At 51.3% G+C, this 19234-nt stretch overlaps 1 protein-coding gene across 1 annotated transcript in view; it reads right to left on the reverse strand.

Moving 5' to 3' along the window:
* Positions 1–18800, reverse strand: part of SHANK2 (SH3 and multiple ankyrin repeat domains 2) — a 682193-nt gene extending 663393 nt beyond the window's left edge. Inside the window, exon 1 of the mRNA XM_055271428.2 lies at positions 18641–18800. The gene's annotated coding sequence lies outside the window, so the exon portion shown is untranslated. The remainder of the gene's footprint in view (positions 1–18640) is intronic.
* Between the last annotated feature and the right edge of the window lie 434 nt (positions 18801–19234).

A 19234-nucleotide genomic window follows, 5' to 3' on the forward strand; every position in this document is an offset into this window, starting at 1 on the left:
ACCAGCACCTTGGGAGGCCAAGGCAGGTGAATCGCTTTGATCCCAGGCGTTCAAGACCAGCCTGGTCAAGGGAGCGAAATCCAGTCTCTACTAAAAATACATAAACTAGTTGGGCATGGTGGCATGCGCCTGTAGTCTCAGCTACTTGGGAGGCTGAGATGGAAGGATGGCTTGAGCCAGGGAGACAGAGGTTGCAGTGAGTCAAGATCATGCCACTGCACTCCAGCCTGGGTGACAGGGCCAGGTGTCTTCAAGAAAGAAAAAAAAAGACAAAGAAACCTATACACTAATGTTTATAGCAGCTTTATTCATAATAGCCAAAAACTGCAAACCACCCAGATGGCCTTCAGAAGCTCAATGGTTAAACAAACTGATACATCCACACCATGGAACATTACTCAGCAACAAAAAAGGAAGAACTTTTGATACACAAGACCTGGGTGAATCTCTACAAAGTTGTGCTGACCAAGGAGGGGAAAGCCAATCCCAAAAGGCTACTGTGTCATTCCATTTCTGTGTAATTACTGAAACGACAAAATTACAGAGATGGAGAACAGATGAGTGGTTACCAGGGCTTATGGAGAAAGTAGGGGTGGAAGGAAGTGTGTCAGGCCATAAAAGGGCACCGTGAGGGGTCCTGGTGTGGACGGCAGCATTTGAATCTCAACCGTGTCAACATCAGCATCCCGGCCATGATACTATCGTACTGTCCCAGGATGAGACTATGGGGGTAAACTGGGTATATCTCTGAACTATTTCTTACAACTGCAATCATCTTAAAAATACAGTTGGCCCTTAAGCAACACAGGTTTGAACTTCAGGAGTCCACTTACACGTGGATATTCTCCCATCTCTGCCGCCCCTGAGAAGGCAAGACCAACCCCTTTCTCCTCCTCCTTTCCCCCTCCTCTCCTCCTCCTCCTCTTCCTCTTCAGCCCACTCAACATGAAGACAATGCAGATGAAGACCTTTACTACGATCCACTTCCACTCAGTGAGGAGTGAATATATTTTCTCTTCTTTATGATTCTCTTAGTGACACGTTCTTTTCTCTAGCTTATTTAAGGTAAGGTTGCTTGTATAACATACAAAACATGTGTTAATGGACCGTTTATGTTATCTCTAAGATTTCCAGTAAACAGTAGGCTATCAGTAGTCACGTTTTGGGGGAGTCACAAGTTATACCTGGACTTTTGACTGTGTGGGAGTTGGAACCCCTAACCTCTCCATTGTTCAAAGGTTAACTGTAAAAAATTTAAGTCTTTTTAAAAGTACCTTGTGAAAAACAAAAGAACAAAACTTTCACACCGTTTCAATAAGAGGCAGCAATTCCACTCCTAGGCATACAACTAAAAATAATAAAACATACATCCACACAAAAACATGTAGGCCAGCCACAGTGGCTCACACCTGTAATCCCAGCACTTTGAGAGGCCGAGGCAGGCGGATCATGAGGTCAGGGGTTCGAGACCAGCCTGGCCAACATGGTGAAACTCCCTCTCTACTTTAAAAAAAAAAAAAAAAAAAAAAACAGCTGGTGTGGTGGTGCGTGCCTGTAATCCCAGCTACTCAGAAGGCTGAGGCAGGAGAATTGCTTGAACCTGGGAGGCAGAGGCTGCAGTGAGCCAAGACCATGCCACTGCACTCCAGCCTGGGCGACAGAGCAAGACTCGTCTCATAAATAAATAAATAAATAAATAACAACAAAATGTTAGCCTGCAGATGCAACTCTATTTTTGGAGGTGCTCATCACTCTTACAGAGGTGGAAACCATCATTGTGAGGAGTTCTGAAACAGCTCTGGGACCCACAGGAAATGCTCCCCGCAGACTGGTCCTCCACGTGCTGGACTCTGAGTCGGGGGGCCTGTCTGTAGCCAGCCAGACCCAGCCTGCCCGAGCCTCGGGCCCCTTTTCTGGAAGGTACCACAAAGCAGGGGCCTGGTCTCTGGAGCAGCCCACCTTGCCTGACCCCAGCCCCCTCCATGGCTTCCCCACTGCCCGCATTCGAGCTAAGTCTGCGTCCTCTTCTGTCAAGGGGGGATGAGTGACCACACTCATTCCAGAGTCCCGGGCACTGTCGGAGCATGGCCGGGTGGCCCTGCTGCCCCACAGGCACCCCATGAACGGAGGGAGGAAATGTCACACCCTCCCCCTCTAATGTTTGAAACATGTCTACAAATGTTCACAACAGCACCTTTTACAACAGCCAAAACCCAGAAAGAACAAAACACCCATCCACACACAATGGAGACACGAAACATGAGCTACCGGAGTGAGCTACCGGAGACACGAAACATGAGCTACCCCACGGAGTATTTCCAGCCATAAAAACGAAGGAGGCACTGATCCACGCTACAGCACGAATCGTCCTCTGTGGGATAAGAAATACACCGGGCTTTGTCCCCAGTTCCCAGCACAGAGATCCTAATACCCTTAGAATTTCCTGAGTAGCAGAAGTGAGTCCCTTTTGACCCCACCAGAGCTTATGCTAATGAGTTGACTTAGGGTAGGGGCCCCAGTCTCAGACTGGGACTGGTCACCAGGAACACAGGTGTCTAAGAAGGTGGGAAATTCTGGCCCCACTTGCTGAGCTCTGTAAGGTACCGGAGATTAAGCCCTATAAAAACTCTTGCACAGGATGGGCACGGTGGCTCACGCCTGTAATCCCAGCACTTTGGGAGGCCGAGGCAGGTGAATCACCTGAAGTCAGGAGTTCGAGACCAGCCTGGCCAACATGGTGAAACCCCGTCTCTACTAAAAATACAAAAATTAGCCGGGCATGGTGACATGCACCTGTAATCCCAGCACTTTGGGAGGCCGAGGCAGGTGAATCGCTTGAACCTGGGAGGCAGAGGTTGCAGTGAGCCAAGACCATCCACTGCACTCCAGCCTGGCCAATAAGAGCAAAACTCTATCTCGGAAAAAAAAAAAAAGTTAACTTTATGTTACGTGTATTTTACCTCCATAAAGGAACTAAAAAGAACCTCTCATTCTCAACGGCTCACAAGGGTTCCGGATCCACTTCATGGAGCGAGGAAAGGCAAAAGGCCATCATGTACAGGCACGCAGCAGGGACAGAAGAACCTCTGATCTTCAGTTTTTGTCGGAAGCCACCTCCTGAGGTCCATGTGACACAGCCTGTGGGGAATGTCCACCGTGAGGATGGGCACACGCTCTCCTCGCAGGTGTGTGTACACCATCTCCCATCCTGCCGGCTGCCTTTGCTGAAGTCTGTGCCAGAAGCAATATGACTTTATCAGATGCACCCATTCTCCTGCTGAGAAAACTGAGGCCAGACCAGCAGGTGCTGGCTGGCAGCAGAGCCAGGACCCGGAGGAAGCCAGGCTGGCCATTCTGTTCTTCCTGCTCAGCCTCCTCCACCCCCTCCATGGACACTGTTCGTTTGAAAGGCAGGACCGGACTGAGGGGGATGTTGCTCGGGGCTGTCTCACCATCCATAGAACACTCCTCATTCTCCTTGTCCCCAGCTCAATGGCCAGAGAAGGCAACGGAGCAGGCTGAAATTAGCTTACCAACAGTCACCATGCAAAATTATTCAGGAATAAAATTAAAACATGCATTATGCCTCCTGGTTGAACCACAAAATGCTGTGACCAGTAAAAGCATCAAAACCCAACGTGAGGCCACGCACGGTGTCTCACGCCTGTAATCCCAGCACTTTGGGAGGCTGAGGAGGCTGGCAGATCACTTGAGGTCAGGAGTTCTAGACCAGCCTGGCCAACATGGTGAAACCCCATCTCTACTAAAAATATAAAAATTAGCCGGGTGTGGTGGCATGCACCTATAGTCCCTGCTACTCCAGAGGCTGAGGCAGGAGAATTGCCTGAACCCGGGAGGTGGAGGTTGTAGTGAGCCAAGATTGCGCTCAGCTTGCGCCCGGCTCCAGTAGGCAACTTACAGAACCGTGATCTAAATAAATCAGGGTCAGCAAGCGTCCGCCCATGGGCCAATCCTAGCCCAAGCCTGTTTTTATAAGTAAAGTTTTACTGGAATACAGCTGTGCCCATTCCTTCATGTATTGCCTTTGACTGCTTTTTTGGAGAGACACTGTACAACGCGCAAGCACGACATTTTTACGCCAGCCTGGCTGACAGAGTGAGACTCCGTCTCAAAACAAACAAAACCCAGTGTGTGGGCACCTCCATAGTCCTGTGAGGTCTTTCTGTGCCCAGAGGGCAACACTGCAGGCAGCGGCCGGGAGGGACTTGGCGCAGACGGGACTGTGCTGCAGGCCTGGGAGGCTGTCACAGTAACGCCTCCAATCAGTCATACCTCCTGGATCTGGCATCTTGGGAAGTCTTCTCCCACAACGACCCTGGAAATGGTCACTGTGTTCGCTCTGGCCACGTCAATAAAGCCAAAGGGACTGCAGCAAATGTGATGTAAGCAGATACTGCAGATCACGGCATCCTGAAGGTCCCCCTCTTGCTGCCCTCGGGAGCCCAGAACCACCAAGCAGCCAGTGGGCAATGATGACTGAGTCCAGGGACTGAGCCCGGCTCTAGTGGGCAACTTGCAGAACCATGAGCTAAATAAATCAGGGTCGGCAAGCAGCCGCCCACAGGCCAATTCTAGCCCAAGCCTGTTTTTATAAGTAAAGTTTTTACTGGAACACAGCCGTGCCCATTCATTCAGGTATTGCCTTTGACTGCTGTTTTGGAGAGACACTGCATGGCATGCAAACACGACTATTTACTATCCAGCCCTGAAATGAACAGGTGTTTTACCCTTTGTCTGGGGTGGTCTGTTAGGCAGCAAAGGTTAACTAACACGACCCTCAACTTAACAGCTGCTTATTAGATAGCTGTCATTAACTCCAACCTAAAGATCAGGAAGCCGAGGGCTGCAGCGAAGGATCCAGTCACTCGCCCAGGTCACATCATGGCACTTATGGGGAGGCTCCAGCAAAGCAGGAGTTAATCCTGTTTGTCTAACACCAAAGGCCCCAAGCCCACAACAATGCAGGCTTTATGGAAGGGCCCCTAACTGAATCACTAGCTGTAGAGCCTACCCCATCTCCCCTTCTCAGGCCCCCCACCTCCTCTCTCTCTTCAGTAAAAGATGGCAGGATAAGATTTCTGATGAACAAAGGCTCATCCATGTCAGGAAAAGCCACTGAGGGCCACAAAGGCCAACAAGGATGAACACACACCACTACCCAGGCTGGGGGGTGGCAGAGCAGCCCAGCCACCTGGAGTTCCCACGGGATGAGGGGGTCCCCTCCCAAGGGGCTCTCCCTGTGACACACAGACTCACCTCTGTCCCCAGGCCCTGCACACATGCACACACGGACTGAGGGTGGGACTCAGGGGGCCCCCAAGGTTGCCGATGTCCCTTGCGAGGGCTGGGAGGCTGCCGCTGGGCACCCCATCATCCTGAATCCCTGAACCCTGTGCACTCATGAAGCCCACGTGGGAGGCTCTGCAGAGAACAGGTGGAGACCCCAGCGTCCCCTGCTCTGCCTGTAACAGGATGTGTGTGCAAACCTGAGGTCTCAACAGGCCAGTGGGCAGCCCTGACAAATAGGCACTTTACAGACCCAACAATCCAACACAGATGATGCAGACATCACCACTAATGACAGTAAGAACAGTTGGCGGTACGTGGATGCTTACCATAGTCTCAGCTTTACATAAGTTATCTTATTTAATGCTCACAGCTACCTGAGATATGTTAGTACCCCCATTTCAAGCCATTTCAAGGATAAGAAAACCAAGGCCCAGAGAAGCCAACTGCCTGTCCAAGGTCACACAGCAACACGGCGGAGCTGCTCTGCACTACAACGTACCACTTACTACAGCAAGGAAAATGAACCCAACACTCCCCAAAGCCCAAAGATTGTCAGGGTAAGAGCGGAGAGGCCCAAAGATCCTCCTGGCCAGTGCTATGCTCCCTCTGTGGCCCAAATTCTCCAGGCAGATCACCTGTCACCACGGCCTAGAGAACAGGGTGCTGAAACACAGTGACACTCAACTCTGCCAGGCAAATGCACCATCTGTGGCAAGAGCCTGCTCGAGTCAATCAGAAGAAGCGCTGAAGAGCTGGGGCCCTCTGTGTCCTCTCTGTCCCTATGCTGACTGCACCTGCTGCAGAGGACTCTCCCCAGAAGAGGGGCTGTCCAGGGACACAGTCACAGGGACAGACTTCATTCATGGGAAGATCCAACTCATGGTTTCACAAGGATTTTGTTCACAAATGCCCAGGGGGCTTGAGAAAGGACTGGCTGTCAACAGATGACCGGGAGGAGCCGCCAGGCAGGCCAAGAGGGAGGACTCACTGGAGTGAAGGAGATTAAATACTCCCATCCCTTTCTGTTCTACTGGTTATAACACATAACGTGCTACACGGGTTCAAAGCCCCAGCCAATGCACCTCTCTGGAGCTCAGTTTCCCCTTCTGTGAAATGGGCATTAAAATACTCCCAGAGCACAACTGGTGATTCCATGAGACCATATGCACGAAGCTCCTGGCTCACAGCAGGTACTGAAATGTCCTCCGACAATGTCTGCAGATAATACATTAATAATGATAATGATGACTGAGCTACCTACAAAGATACAGGTCACTCTGTGTTATTACTGCACTGTTAATGGTAAATTTTTTTTTGAGACAGGGCCTCACTATGCTGCCCACGCTGGAGTGCACTGGCACCATCTCAGCTCACAGCAGCCTCGACCTTTCCAGGCTAAGGTGATCCTTCCACATCAGCCTCCCGAGAAGCTGGGACTACAGGCACACACCACCATGCCCAGCTAATACTTGTTTTTTTGTTTTGTTTTGTTTTCTAGAGACAGAGTTTCATCATATTGCCCAGGCTGGTCTCGAACTGCTCTTAAGCAAGCCACCTACCCACATCGGCCTCCCAGAGTGCTGGGACCACAGGCATGAGCCAGCGCACCTGGCCAAGAAGTCATTTTTGCCTCTACATGTGGAGTGTCCTGCAGCTGACCAGATGGTCTGTTATCTTGGGGGCATTTCCTTTCGTTCAGAAAATCACCCACCCCACCCCACGCCACTGAGCCCACCAGGCACAGGCTATGTCTCGCAGGGCGTCTGCCAGGTGTCTCAGGCAACTGCACATCCCCGGGAGCTGGGCAAACACCCAGCAATGGCCAGAAAGCCGTCTGAATATCCAAGGGTCTCCATGAATGTTCAATAGTAATATGATACTGATTCCAGACTGCTAGAATTAGTACTATGATACTAATAGTAATAATTACTAATAGTAATATGATACTAATTCTAGACTGCTTCTGGTAAGAACCTCGTTCTTCAGGAGAATGAACTCCAGAAGCTATTTAACCAGGCTTGGTGTACGAAGAGCCTGCCACGGGGTACTTGGAGGCTTGTCAGCACGAGGATTCTCGGATCCAGCATAAAGCCTGCTGAAAACCCGCTGCAGGACCCAGACACGGTGCATCTTCTCCCGAGGTCCATTGCTCTCCAGGAGGTTTGTACCTGGACTCTCCAGAGCCAGCAGGGCAGAACCCTGATTCTCAGTGAGCTCTGGGGTCCTGCCCACACTCAGGTCTCTCTGAGTGACAAGCCGTGACAAGCTGTCCTAGCCCATCTTCTCTCCCCAGCCCCTCTCTCCTGTTCCTCCAACTACAGTCTTTGCTGCTAACTCAAAGGAAGCACATCAGCAGGAAGGGGGCTCCGTCCGAGGGTGAAAAGGTGGCGGTGGAAGTGGGGCCCCTTGCAGGGCAGGGGGCCAAGCAAGGGACAGACCCCAGCCCCTGGAGAAGGAAGGTTATAAATCCATGCTGCCCCATAGCAATATAATTGGAGTCACAAATGTAATTTTAAATTTCCTAGGAGCCACATCAAAAAAATAAAATGGGCTGGGCATGGTGGCTCATGCCTGTAAATACCAACACTCTGGGAGGCTGAGGAGGGAGGATCGCTTGAGCTCAGGAGTTTGAGGCCAGCCTGGGCAACACAGGAAGACCCCCTCTAAAAAACAATTAGCCAGGTGTGGTGGTGTGCACCTGTAGTCTGTGTGGCTGTGGTCCCAGCTCCTTGGGAGGCTGAGGTGAGAGGATTGCTTGAGCCAGGGAGGTCCATTCAGAAAATGGAAAGCTGAGTGGTCGAAGAACCGGAACTGGGAGCAGCTTTCTATGAATCAGAGAAAAATGCAAGTTAAAAGCAGACACCATTTCTCACCCATTAGACTGGCAAATATCAGGCAACACCAAATCTTGCTGAGGAGGAGGGGCCCAGGGAGTTCTCACACCATGTAGGTGGGACTGTAACTTGGTACAACCCCTGGGAAAGCAATTTGAGAACATTGGTGAAAGCTAGCTCTGTGCCTGGCGAAAGCCCCGGGCTAGGCAACTTCTCTTCTAAGGAGGTACCCGGGGAAGCCGCGTGGGCCCTGCATCTAATAATGTTCCCTGCAGCACAGTCTGAAAGAACAAGATCCTGAAAACAACCCAAATGTCAACAGGAAGAGGAAGAATAAAATGGGGTTAATCATTCCATAAAATGTATAACCTGAGCTACATGATCAACTCAGGGTGGATTTTTAAAGTGGCTATTAAGGAAACGTCAAGGCAAAGCTTCCAGGGAGCGGGAAGTGCCTGGATGCCCCGCTTCCCCCATCCCACACAGGTGACCCAAGGCCCCACGGGACAAACACACACGTACCTCCGCCAGCAACTGCACATGAGATCAGCAAATGGCCCATTGCACAATTAGCCTGCGTTTAAGATCATGAGGCAACCGGAAAGCATCTAATCAGTTAATCAGCTACATTTTGCAGGAGACACTCTCTCCCCTGCTACTGTCTCTGGTCCCTGTTTTTCTTGGCCCAGCCCTAGGCTGGGGCTGAACCCACAAAGATGAGACAGCCCCACCAGGTTCCCAGGGAGCAGCACCTTGCCTCACTGGAAGACACCAGACATGGGAAGGAGTCATGTCCCACAATTTCTCCACACTCAGGGTCACCCCTGCTTTCTTCTGAGACCCATGAAGAAGGGTGGGGCCTCCTTCTGCGAGAAAGCAGCCTGGGCTGGAGCGAGTGGGTAAAAGATCTCAGCTTTAGTATCTCAAGACCAGACGGGCCTGGGGCTGGACACTGCTTTTGAAGGTGTTTTCTGAAAGCAAGGACTCAAGATATTTACACAACCATGTTCACAGTAGCATTATTCACAACAGCCAGAGGGTGAAGCCACCCAGGTCCTCAAGGATGGATGAATGTATAAACAAAATGTGGTCCATCCACACAATGGAATATTACTCAGCCACAAAAAGGAAGGAAATTCTGACACACACCACAACATGGATGAGGCTTGAGAACATTGTGCTGAGTGAATTAAGCCAGACTCAAAAAGACAAATACTGCATGATTCCACTTGGATGAGGTCCCTACAGAAGTCAAAGAGACAGAAAACAGACTGGTGGTCACCAGGGGCTGGGAGAAGGGGGATGGTTTGCTAGTGTTTAGTGGGGACATAGTTTCAGTTCTGCAAGCTGAAGAGTTCTACGGATACATGGTGATGATGGCTGCACAGCAAGATGAGCGTCCTTAATGCCTCAGAACTACACACCTAAAAATGGTGAAAAGGGTAACCTTTTATGTTATAGGTATTTCGCACAATTTATAAAATGTGCATTGGGAAAAAAAGCACTCTCATATCAATTTCCACTGAAGTCTTCCTGTATCACACACCGCTTCCTTCACCTCCTTTAAGTGTTTGCTCAAGGACCGCTACCTCAATGCAGCTCACCCCGACCATCCTGCTAAAATAGCAGCCCCCTTGGCTCCCAGCCCCCACCAGCAAGCTCTCCTTTCCTCCAGCACTACATCACTGCTTCTTTATGATCTCCCTTAATTATTGTTTGCTCCCCTGGCGAGGATGTCGACCCTACAGGGGCAGAAATATTTGTCTGTCTGGTTCACTGTTGTATCCCAGAGTCTAGAGCAGCCTAGCAGACACCTGCAGCACACGCCACAAAAGACGGCAGAATACGCATTCTTCTCAATGGCACGTGGAACATTCTCCAGGAGAGGCCTCATGCCCGGCTATAAAACAGCCTCATTAAACATCAGCAGGACTGAAATTATACAAATAACGTTCTCCAACCATGATGGAATGACATTCAAAATCCATTTTACAAATGCACAAATATGTGGAAATTAAACAACACACATCTAAATAACCAATGGGTCAGAGAATAAACCACAGGGAAATTGGAAAACCCTTTGAAATGAGTGAAAAAGAAGACAAAACATATCAAAACTTATGGAATACAACTAAAGCAGTATTTAAAGGAAATTCACATCTGTAAATGTCTATGTTAAAAAGAAGAAAAATCTCAAATCAGTAACCAAAACCTTCCACCTTGTGAGAGTCAGAAAAAGAACGGGAAACTGAAACTGAGCCAGCAGAACGAAGGAAATAATAAAGGTTAGGGCTGAAGTTAATGAAATCTAGGCTAGAAAACAATAAAGAAAATCAATGAAACTACAAGTTGGTTATTTGAAAAGATCAACAAAATTGACAAACCTTAGCTGGAATGATCAAGAAAAGAAGGGAAGACTCAAATTACTAAACTCAGGAATGAAAGAAGGGACATCATTACCAACTTACAGAATTAAAAGGAATCAGGCCCGGCTTGGTGGCTAACGCCTGTAATCCCAGCACTTTGGGAGGCAGAAGCAGGTGGATCATGAGGTCAGGAGATCAAGACCATCCTGGCTAGCACGGTGAAACCCCGTCTCTACTAAAAATACAAAAAAATTAGTTGGGCCTGGTGGTGGGTGCCTGTAGTCCCAGCTACTCAGGAGGCTGAGTCAGGAGAATGGCATGAACCCGGGAGGCGGAGCTTGCAGTGAGCTGAGATCACACCACTGCACTCCAGCCTAGGCAACAGAGCAAGATTCTGTCTCAAAAAAATAATAACAATAATAATAATGAGACGGTGCTACAAACAACTACACAGCAACCAAATTAGAGAAACTCACATGAAGTGGACACATTTCTGGTGGGACACAAACTAACAAACTTGACTCAAGAAGAAACAGAAAATCTAAAAAGACCTATGACAAGTAGAGATCCAATTAATAATTTTAAAAGTTTTCACAAAGAAAAGCCTAGGCCCAGATGGCTTTATTGGTGAATTCTACCAAACATTTAAAGAAGAATGAAGGCCAATTTTGCATAAACTTTTCAGAAAAAAAAAAAAGGAAGACAATGCTTCCCAAGTCATCTTAGGAGGCCAGTATTACTCTGATACCAAAACCAGACTTCACAAGAAAACTACAGGCTTCCTCGGGCGGCCAGATACCTACAAAGTCCTCTCCGCTCTCCTGTCTACACTTGCAAGCCTGCCTCACTCTACAAATTGGCCAGGCTGCTCTCCCAGAGTCTCCTAAACTGCCTCAGGCTCTGCCAGCCTCCTTGACCCCACAGCCTGGAAGGTGCCTCTGCATGCTCCCACCATCCTAGACTCCACAATCAGAGGGCCTGCCTCTGGGGTCGGAACCACCTGGTGGCTGTCTGAAGCCCCTGACTAAACTCCACAGACATATTCTGAACGACAAGAAAAGGGACATGCATCATTCAAAGCACCCCTTCGACCACATGGCACTGCCAGCTTTCAAACGGGACCTATGCACTGACAAGGCGGATCACACACTCCTCCCAGAGGCTCTTAGCGTGCAGCCCCGGGAACCAGCCTGTTGGAGAGATCTATGAAGTCAAACCATTCTCATCATAACACTGAGATGTGAGCTGCTTTTTCAAGCTCATCCTCTCCCAAGTGCACAACAGAAGCTACAAAACGTGTGATATTGCAACAAGCTGACTGCAGGAGCAGATATAGGAACCCAGCTGTCTTCTATTAAACCTCACAGCAAAAAGACCACAAAAATGTTAAACAATGCCACTCTTCTCACCAAGTGTTTTTTGTTGTTGTTGTTGAGATGGACTCTCACTCTGTTGCCCAGGCTAGAGTGCAATGGCACAATCTCGGCTCACTGCAACCTCTGCTTCCCGGGTTCAAGTGATTCTTGTGCCTCAGCCTTCTGAGTAGCTGGGACTACAAGTGTGCCCCACTGTGCCTGGCTAATTTTTGTATTTTTAGTGGAGACGGGGTTTCACCATGTTGGCCAGGCTGGTCTCAAACTCCTGACCTCAAGTGATCCACCCGTATTGGCCTCCCAAAGTGCTGGGGTTACAGGTGTGAGCCACTGCATTTTTCTTTTCCTCACTCCATCACCCAGGCTAGAGTACAGTGGCATGATCACAGCTCACTGCAACATCAACCTCTCAGGCTCAGGTAATCCTCCCACCTCAGCCTCCTGAGTAGCTGGGACCACAGATGCACGCCACTACACCTGGCTAATTTTTTATTTTTTGTAGAGACGGGGTCTCATTATATTGCCTAGGCTGGTCTCAAATTCCTGGCCTCAAGCAATCCTCCTGCCTCAGCCTCCCAAAGTGCTGGGATTACAGGCCTGAGCCACCTCGACTGGCCTCACCAAGTGTTTTTCTTGTTTTGAAAATAGTTGTTATCCATAAGAACACATTATTTATACAAACATGTCATAAGTTTATTACTATTTTTAAATGCATTAATAATTAAATATTTTTAAATTCTAATAGCATAAATAACAATAGATTGGTGCTTATACACAAAAAGCTTCTGGGTCCTTCAAAATTCTAAGAGAGCAAAAAAGGTTCCTTAAGCTAAAAGTTTGACAACCACTGTGCTACCTCATCTGCTTTACCTGAAAGTGAACAGAAAAATAAAACTGGTGTGCCACCCAGGAGGCGATCTGGAGGCCGGGGAAGCGACCAGTGCCTTCTTCTGCACAGTGGAGCGGGCAGCCGCCAGATGTGGATCCCAGCTGGGCCACGCGACCTTCGGCAAGTTCAGCCACTGGAGCTGAATGACCCTCAAGGGAGGGAAAGTCCAGAACCAGGACGAGGGGCAGTAGCGACACTATCAGGTCAGTATCTTCCCCTGCCAACGTCCTCTGGTCCGTGCTTGGTGCCACTGTAGGACCTTGAAATGCAGATAGGAGCAAGGTGTGGCCCCTTTGCTGCAGACCTGTCCACCTGATGAGGAGGGGTCAGACAGGCGCCCGGCTGGCCCAGGGGCGAACACCTCTAGTTTGCAGGCCCCTGCACAGGAAGAGGGGAGCGGAGCAGATTCTTCAAATACCAGGGACATCTGTAGGGGGTGGCAGGAAAAACATGGACAGGAACGGCTGAGCCCTATGCTCTCAGGGGTACAAATGAGGCCACAGAAGCGTCTCCCTCCACCCCCCAAGAAGCCTGCCTTCTCCCCAGGGAAGGAATCCAGGGCAGGATTTTCAGGAAAGACAGGCTCGGAGGCTCATTGCCCACCTCCCAGGAACCCGGAAGTCTGTGTCAGCTCCAGACCTGGAAACCCAGGATGCCCTGCACCCCATTCCCTGGGCCCTAAGCCTCCCAGGACCCACCCCAGTGGACCAGGGACCAGGCTGCCAGCTGTCCAGGCTCTTGGCCATTCCCTACCCCCACTGAGGACTCTAGGTGCTGACTCTGGATTCTCCTTGAGAAGAGGAGGGGCCTGATGAGCCAGAGTGAAGAAGACATGGGGCAGGACACCCCCAAGTCTGCAGGGAGGCAGCAAAGCCTGGCAGTATCCAAAGCACACACCTGGCATCACGTCACTGCCTTCACGTAGGTATCATCACTGTCCCCAGTAAGAATCACCTGCAAGACCTAGAGTGCAGGTGTAATCTTGTGAACTAAGATCTTCTCCCTTGCAGGGGGCTTCAAACTGAGGTGCAAGGAGCCTTTCCACATGGACCCAGCTCAGTCTAAAGGGTAGCCAAGTCTTTCCTGAAATTCCTCAGTGGAGAAAGGCCTTGGATCCCCCTGCCCACCTCCCCTCCCCAACATCCCTGAGGTTCTTTTACATAAGAAAGGCATTGCTATCCCCTGGAAGCCGGTGAGGGGGCGGTGCAGCTGCAGGTGAAGAGCCCTCCTGATACCAAACAAAAGGGCTAATGCAACTAGGGCTTCAATTAAAACACCAAAAACACCCACTGCCTTCTCACTCAGAGATGCAGCTCCAGTAACAGCTCCCCTTTTCCATTTCTAAAAATCTGTAATAGATTTATAGTTTTTGGCCAACTGCGCCCCAGCAATGACTGTACAGCTTTTTCAATTCACAAGTAATTTTGTTAAATACTTAGCAACTTCAGGTCACGGGAAATTTTATGAAAGTCAATTTATGTATATTTTTCGTGCAGAGAAGTATGCTAGGTTGATTAATAAAAGACCCATGAGCATAAAAGTCTATTACATTAGGATAAAATTCTTTGGGGAAGTGGCTGTATAAATTCAAGAAGAGAAAAGAACGACGAAAATGTCCTAAAGCTCACTTACGTATCCGTCGAGAAAAAGTGGATGTGTGTCAAGATGGGTTTATATCACAGTAGGTAAAGAGTTAGGCAACAGTTCCTTTTAAAGTATCGATATCTACCTCACAGAGGTATCGTAGCCTTTACAAATATTTAAACCTATGAAGAAAAATTTTAGATTTTGACTTTAAAATGTGTGAGAAGCCTGGTAAATGATGAATGACACAATCTGAAAGGAGTTTACTGGCAATTCTTTCAGCTTTGCTGGATATTTGAGTTTTTCATAAGAAATTGTTGCAGAAAATGTATGAGAGAACAAGCTGTTTTTTAAAAAAAACAACACTTTTAGGGAGAGACAAAAAAAAAAAGAAAAAAATGGAAAAAGCAGGCCCCAGCCCAGCAGGGCCATTGCAGGGCTGCAGTGCTTACGACCTCTAATGCAGGCCTCCTCGGCGGTGGGGGGGGTCTCTGGTGAAGCCTTTCTAAGTCCAGCAACTCAGGGCTGCTCCAGCTGATCTTCCTCTCCCTCAGGGGGGCTCCCGTGTTGCCTTTCTGCTGCATCAGAATTTCTGGGACGGGGAGCCAGGAGCCCTTCTGCATTCCACCATTTGGAATCTGCAGCCTCAGATTGGGAGTTTGTGGCCTAACTCCATTCACACGCCCCTCACTGAGCTAACCCCAGAGTAGCTACCATACCCAGCAAGGACAATTTTCAAACACTGTCCCCAGTTGTGCTCTGGTGCAGTGCCGGGTTCAGCAATGACATCTGCAGCCAATCGGGGAGCCCAGCATGTCCCTGCTGCTGCCAGCAAACTCCTGGCAGCCCCACAGGCTTTTAAGAACTTAATCTCCCAGGGAGCGACCTGCATTTCAGCCAGTCCCTCCCTGAAGGCCCATCCCCGGGGTATGTGCATCCAGAGAGACCCAGGCTATGGTCCCTAAACCCAGGGCAGGCTCTGGGTATCGGGCATGGGCCCATCTTCCCCCACCCTGCAAAGAACGGAAACCCTCGAATGCAGGGAAGGCTTGCATCGGAGGCGCCTGTACCCCAAAGCCCAGCGTCGGTACTGGCGCCATGGCCAATGAGACAGCCGTCCATCAGCGGCATCAAACCAGTCCTTGAATCTGCTTTCAACAATGGAAAACGTGGAGCACATCAAGTATGATGAGCAACTGGTTTTCACCTGCTGACCGCGGCGCTATTTCACAGCACGGGAACGAGAAGACCAATTTTCTAACCACTGCCTGGTGGCTTTCTCCAGCTGGGCAGCATGCATTTAACCACTGGGCGGTGCCGGGTCAAGGGCTCCCCTACCCACTAGCCGTGTGGGCTAAGGCAAGCGGTTCCACTCTGAGCTTCAAGCTCCTGATCTGTGAAATGGGAATTGTAATGAATCGGAGCTGGCTCCTTGGCCTTCTGTGAGATTTACTGAGGGAATAAATAGCAAGAGTGTGGCACTAACGCCAACCAAAAGGAAAATGCTCGGTGAGAGTCTCACTACCTGCGCTGCAGCTGCTGACGTTATTATTGTGACTAGCGGGTGGCTCTGTCCCCACCCTGGCAACAAGGACTGGGTCATTCTGCCAAAGGCCCATGTTCAGTCCCAGGAGGATGCAGTCAAACAACCCGGACCTCTTCCAAGGGTTTGTATACCCCCACCCCACCCCACGCTGGGTTGGGGACCCTTTCTATGCCCTGCAGCACTCAGTGGTCACCTCCATCACAAGCCCTGTCACAACACGGACTAACTGGACTGTCCAGTCACGCCTCTTCCTCCCCATTATCCTAGAAGCTCCCTGAGGCAGCCCTTGCGGCCAGTCCAGGCTTGGATGCAGCAGCAGGCCCTCAGATGATTATTCATGCGTAAAAAACAAATACACCCTAGATCTCTGACCATGAGAGAATGACAGGCCTCTCATTTTGGGTGGGAGGTTAGGTGCAGTGGCCAAGTCACAAAGGTCACTTAGCCCTAGGGGGCTGCAGGCTTCAAGCCCTGCACTGAATATGCTCACGGCCTCTCAACAAGTGATTTACTCTCCTGGTGCCCAGGTGAATGGCAAGGGGTGGGGGACTTCAGAGATAGAAAAGACCCACCTTTGTCTGGAGCGATCCTCCCTTCTCCCCTCTCCTTCCCTTTCTTCCACAAATTCCCCTGTCTATAGAAACGGAAAGGGTCAAGAACTTTGCTGGAGTCATGTGGAGGCAAGAAGCTACTCAAGGGTCCCTCCCTGGGGCTCACAGTCCCAGTTACAGGACAAGTGGAGGCTCCTGAAGAAGCCCAGCGCCTCCATTTCCACCAGCTTTTATCAGCCACACCCTCCCTGCTGCCCTAAGGAGGGGCCCTCAGACTCCAGGTACAACAGCCCCAGGTGAATGCTCTGGCTTGAGTTTACAAAGCAGGAGGCTGGAACTGCAGGCAGGTGAGACCTCAGGTGTCCAGGCCCAGAACTCCTTCAGAGTAGGAGGCACAACCTCAGGCCCCACAGTAACTCCCAAGATGAGCCCCGCTTTAGAAAAGTCCTCATCAGGACTGACAGGGACGCCAGAACTCTCTAGTCTGCAACTCTGTTACGTATTTGGAAGTAAGGCAAGTATGCTAAAGCACTGCCTTCCTATAAAAAGCCATTTTTAGGAGTGTGTTTCTGTGTACTGGTCAATTCTCGGCCCGTTTTTCTCTCCCATCATTTTGCTCCTCACTAATGAAATAGAAAATGCAATGCGGTCTCAGAATCCCTTTACCTTCCTCTGGGCAGCACTCACGTCTGATATCACCTGGCTCTCCAGCCCCAGGCCTAGACCAGGACCCCTAGAAGCCAGCATGGCCCTGCACACAACCCTAAGCACCGGAATGAAGAAATGAATGAATGAAAATCTTGAAACTCACCGAAATAGGAATACGGCTTTCTATAGCAGACTGTACTTGGAGACAGTATGCAGAAAGATCCCCCCAACAGACCACCCCCTTCCCTGGGGGTGGGGGGGGAATCTAATTTGTTAAAAGCAGCCAAGTGCTGTCAACCGAGCCCTCTGGGATCATCTTTATGAGCGAAATCACCTACTCGTAAAGAGCTACCTTTGATACTTGAATTCCAACCTCCTTCCAAAGGGACCCAAAGCAGCACCAAGCTTTCCACCCAATTCTTCTTTCCAGGAAAACAAGGAATTCCTGGGTGTGATAATGGAATCAGAAGCCTTATATAGACAGTGCTTCCCCGGAGCTGGATCATCCAGGCACTACTGGGACACCCAGATTCCCATCAGGACAAGGGTCTCCCTCAAGCCCCCTTAGAGGACAGTGACATCCGGCATAGAAACCCACAGCTCCCACCTACCAACCCCCCTCTTAGAGCAGACACGACGGCTTTCCCTCAGAACTAACACTGAACCCAGACGGGGCCAAGCCCGCGCTCCTCACTCCACCCCCACAGGCTCAACCCTATTAGGACCCTCAACCTTGTTTCCAACCCACAAGTAGTTGGAAAACTCCAAAAGAAATCGGCCCGGGGCTGTTCTGGACCTGCTGAAACCGCTGGGGCACCAGGCTCGGTGCCTAGTGCACAGAAGGGCGTCACTAATTATGTGATGTGGCCCGCAGGGCACCCGGGTCAAGGCTGAATCTGCCAGGTCCTTTTCCAGGGGCCCAGAACTTCCCTGTGGCTGGGTCTGCAAAACCGAGGCCCACATCCCAGGTAGAGATCAGATCGCCCTCCCCCACCAGGGGACTTCCGAAATTACCTCTCTGGATCTGGAAGCTTAATTAGCTGATTGGCCTCATTAACGTTCGAACTTGAGTTTCAAACGAAAAAGAGGTCACTCAACTATCCAATTTACAACCTCGAATTTCCACCCGAAAACCACTTTATTTTCGGATGGCCTCTAAGGACGCCCAGGCCCCTGCCCGCAGCTGCCAGCTCCCGAGGGTCCTACGTACTTTCGCCTGACCCCCCCACTACCCACCCATCACCTGCCTGGCCCGAGCGCCTTCTCAGTTCCAGGAGCCCCGAGCCCCTTTAAAAGATCGGCTGCGAAAACCCACGGTCACCCGCACCACCCTTTCTCCCTCTGGGTGCTCCAGCCCCACGGAAAGGCAAGCCTCGCCCACGCGCCCACCCACCTCGAGCAGGGTGTCCGCACGCAGACCCGCCTGGAGGGCGCCGCGCTGCACCCCCACCCCAAGCCCCAGAACCCTGGCGGCGAGGTCCACCCCAGCCCCCGCATCCCCCCGAACCCGGGCGGCGAGGCCCGCTGCGGTGGTCGCACCTGCTGGCTCAGTCCGGCGGCTCCAGCCCAAGTGGCGAGTGCGCTGTCGGCGTCTCCGGGAGCGCTCCCCGCGCCTGGCGCCCGGGGCCGGGGCCACCCGGTGGAGGCGCCTGGGCCGCGGGCTGGGCGGGCGGAGCTGCCCGGCCGCCGGGGAGGAGGGATGCCCGGGCGAAAGTTGCCAGGGAAACTTGATCAACTCGAGTGCGCCGGTGCCAGCTTCCTGCATAATTCACGGACGGTGGCGGCCGGGCTGCGCCCGCCGGGTCTCCCTATCCCAGCTGGTGAGCACGGTGGGCCGGGGTCGGGCACCCGGCTGTGGCTCAGAGCGACCCCCGGGACCTGGGCGCCCGACCCGCTACCCCCGGGCCCGCACCAGGCGCGCCGGCCCCGGCCTCTCCGCGACAGCTGCTGCTGCCGCCGCGCGCGCCTGGATGGGAGCTCTGAGTGCAGGGCCAGGGTGACCGCAGCAGGGTCTCGGGGGACCTGGCGGCCACGGTTCGGGTCTCCGCCCCCGCGCGCCACCTGGCGGCCCCGCGCCGGCTCCTCCGTGGGCTCGCTGGCCCGGGTCCTAGGGCTGGCGGGCGGCGACCTGGA

This window comes from Symphalangus syndactylus, chromosome 1, assembly GCF_028878055.3.
Source record: "Symphalangus syndactylus isolate Jambi chromosome 1, NHGRI_mSymSyn1-v2.1_pri, whole genome shotgun sequence".
In the NCBI taxonomy this organism is placed as follows: domain Eukaryota; kingdom Metazoa; phylum Chordata; class Mammalia; order Primates; family Hylobatidae; genus Symphalangus; species Symphalangus syndactylus.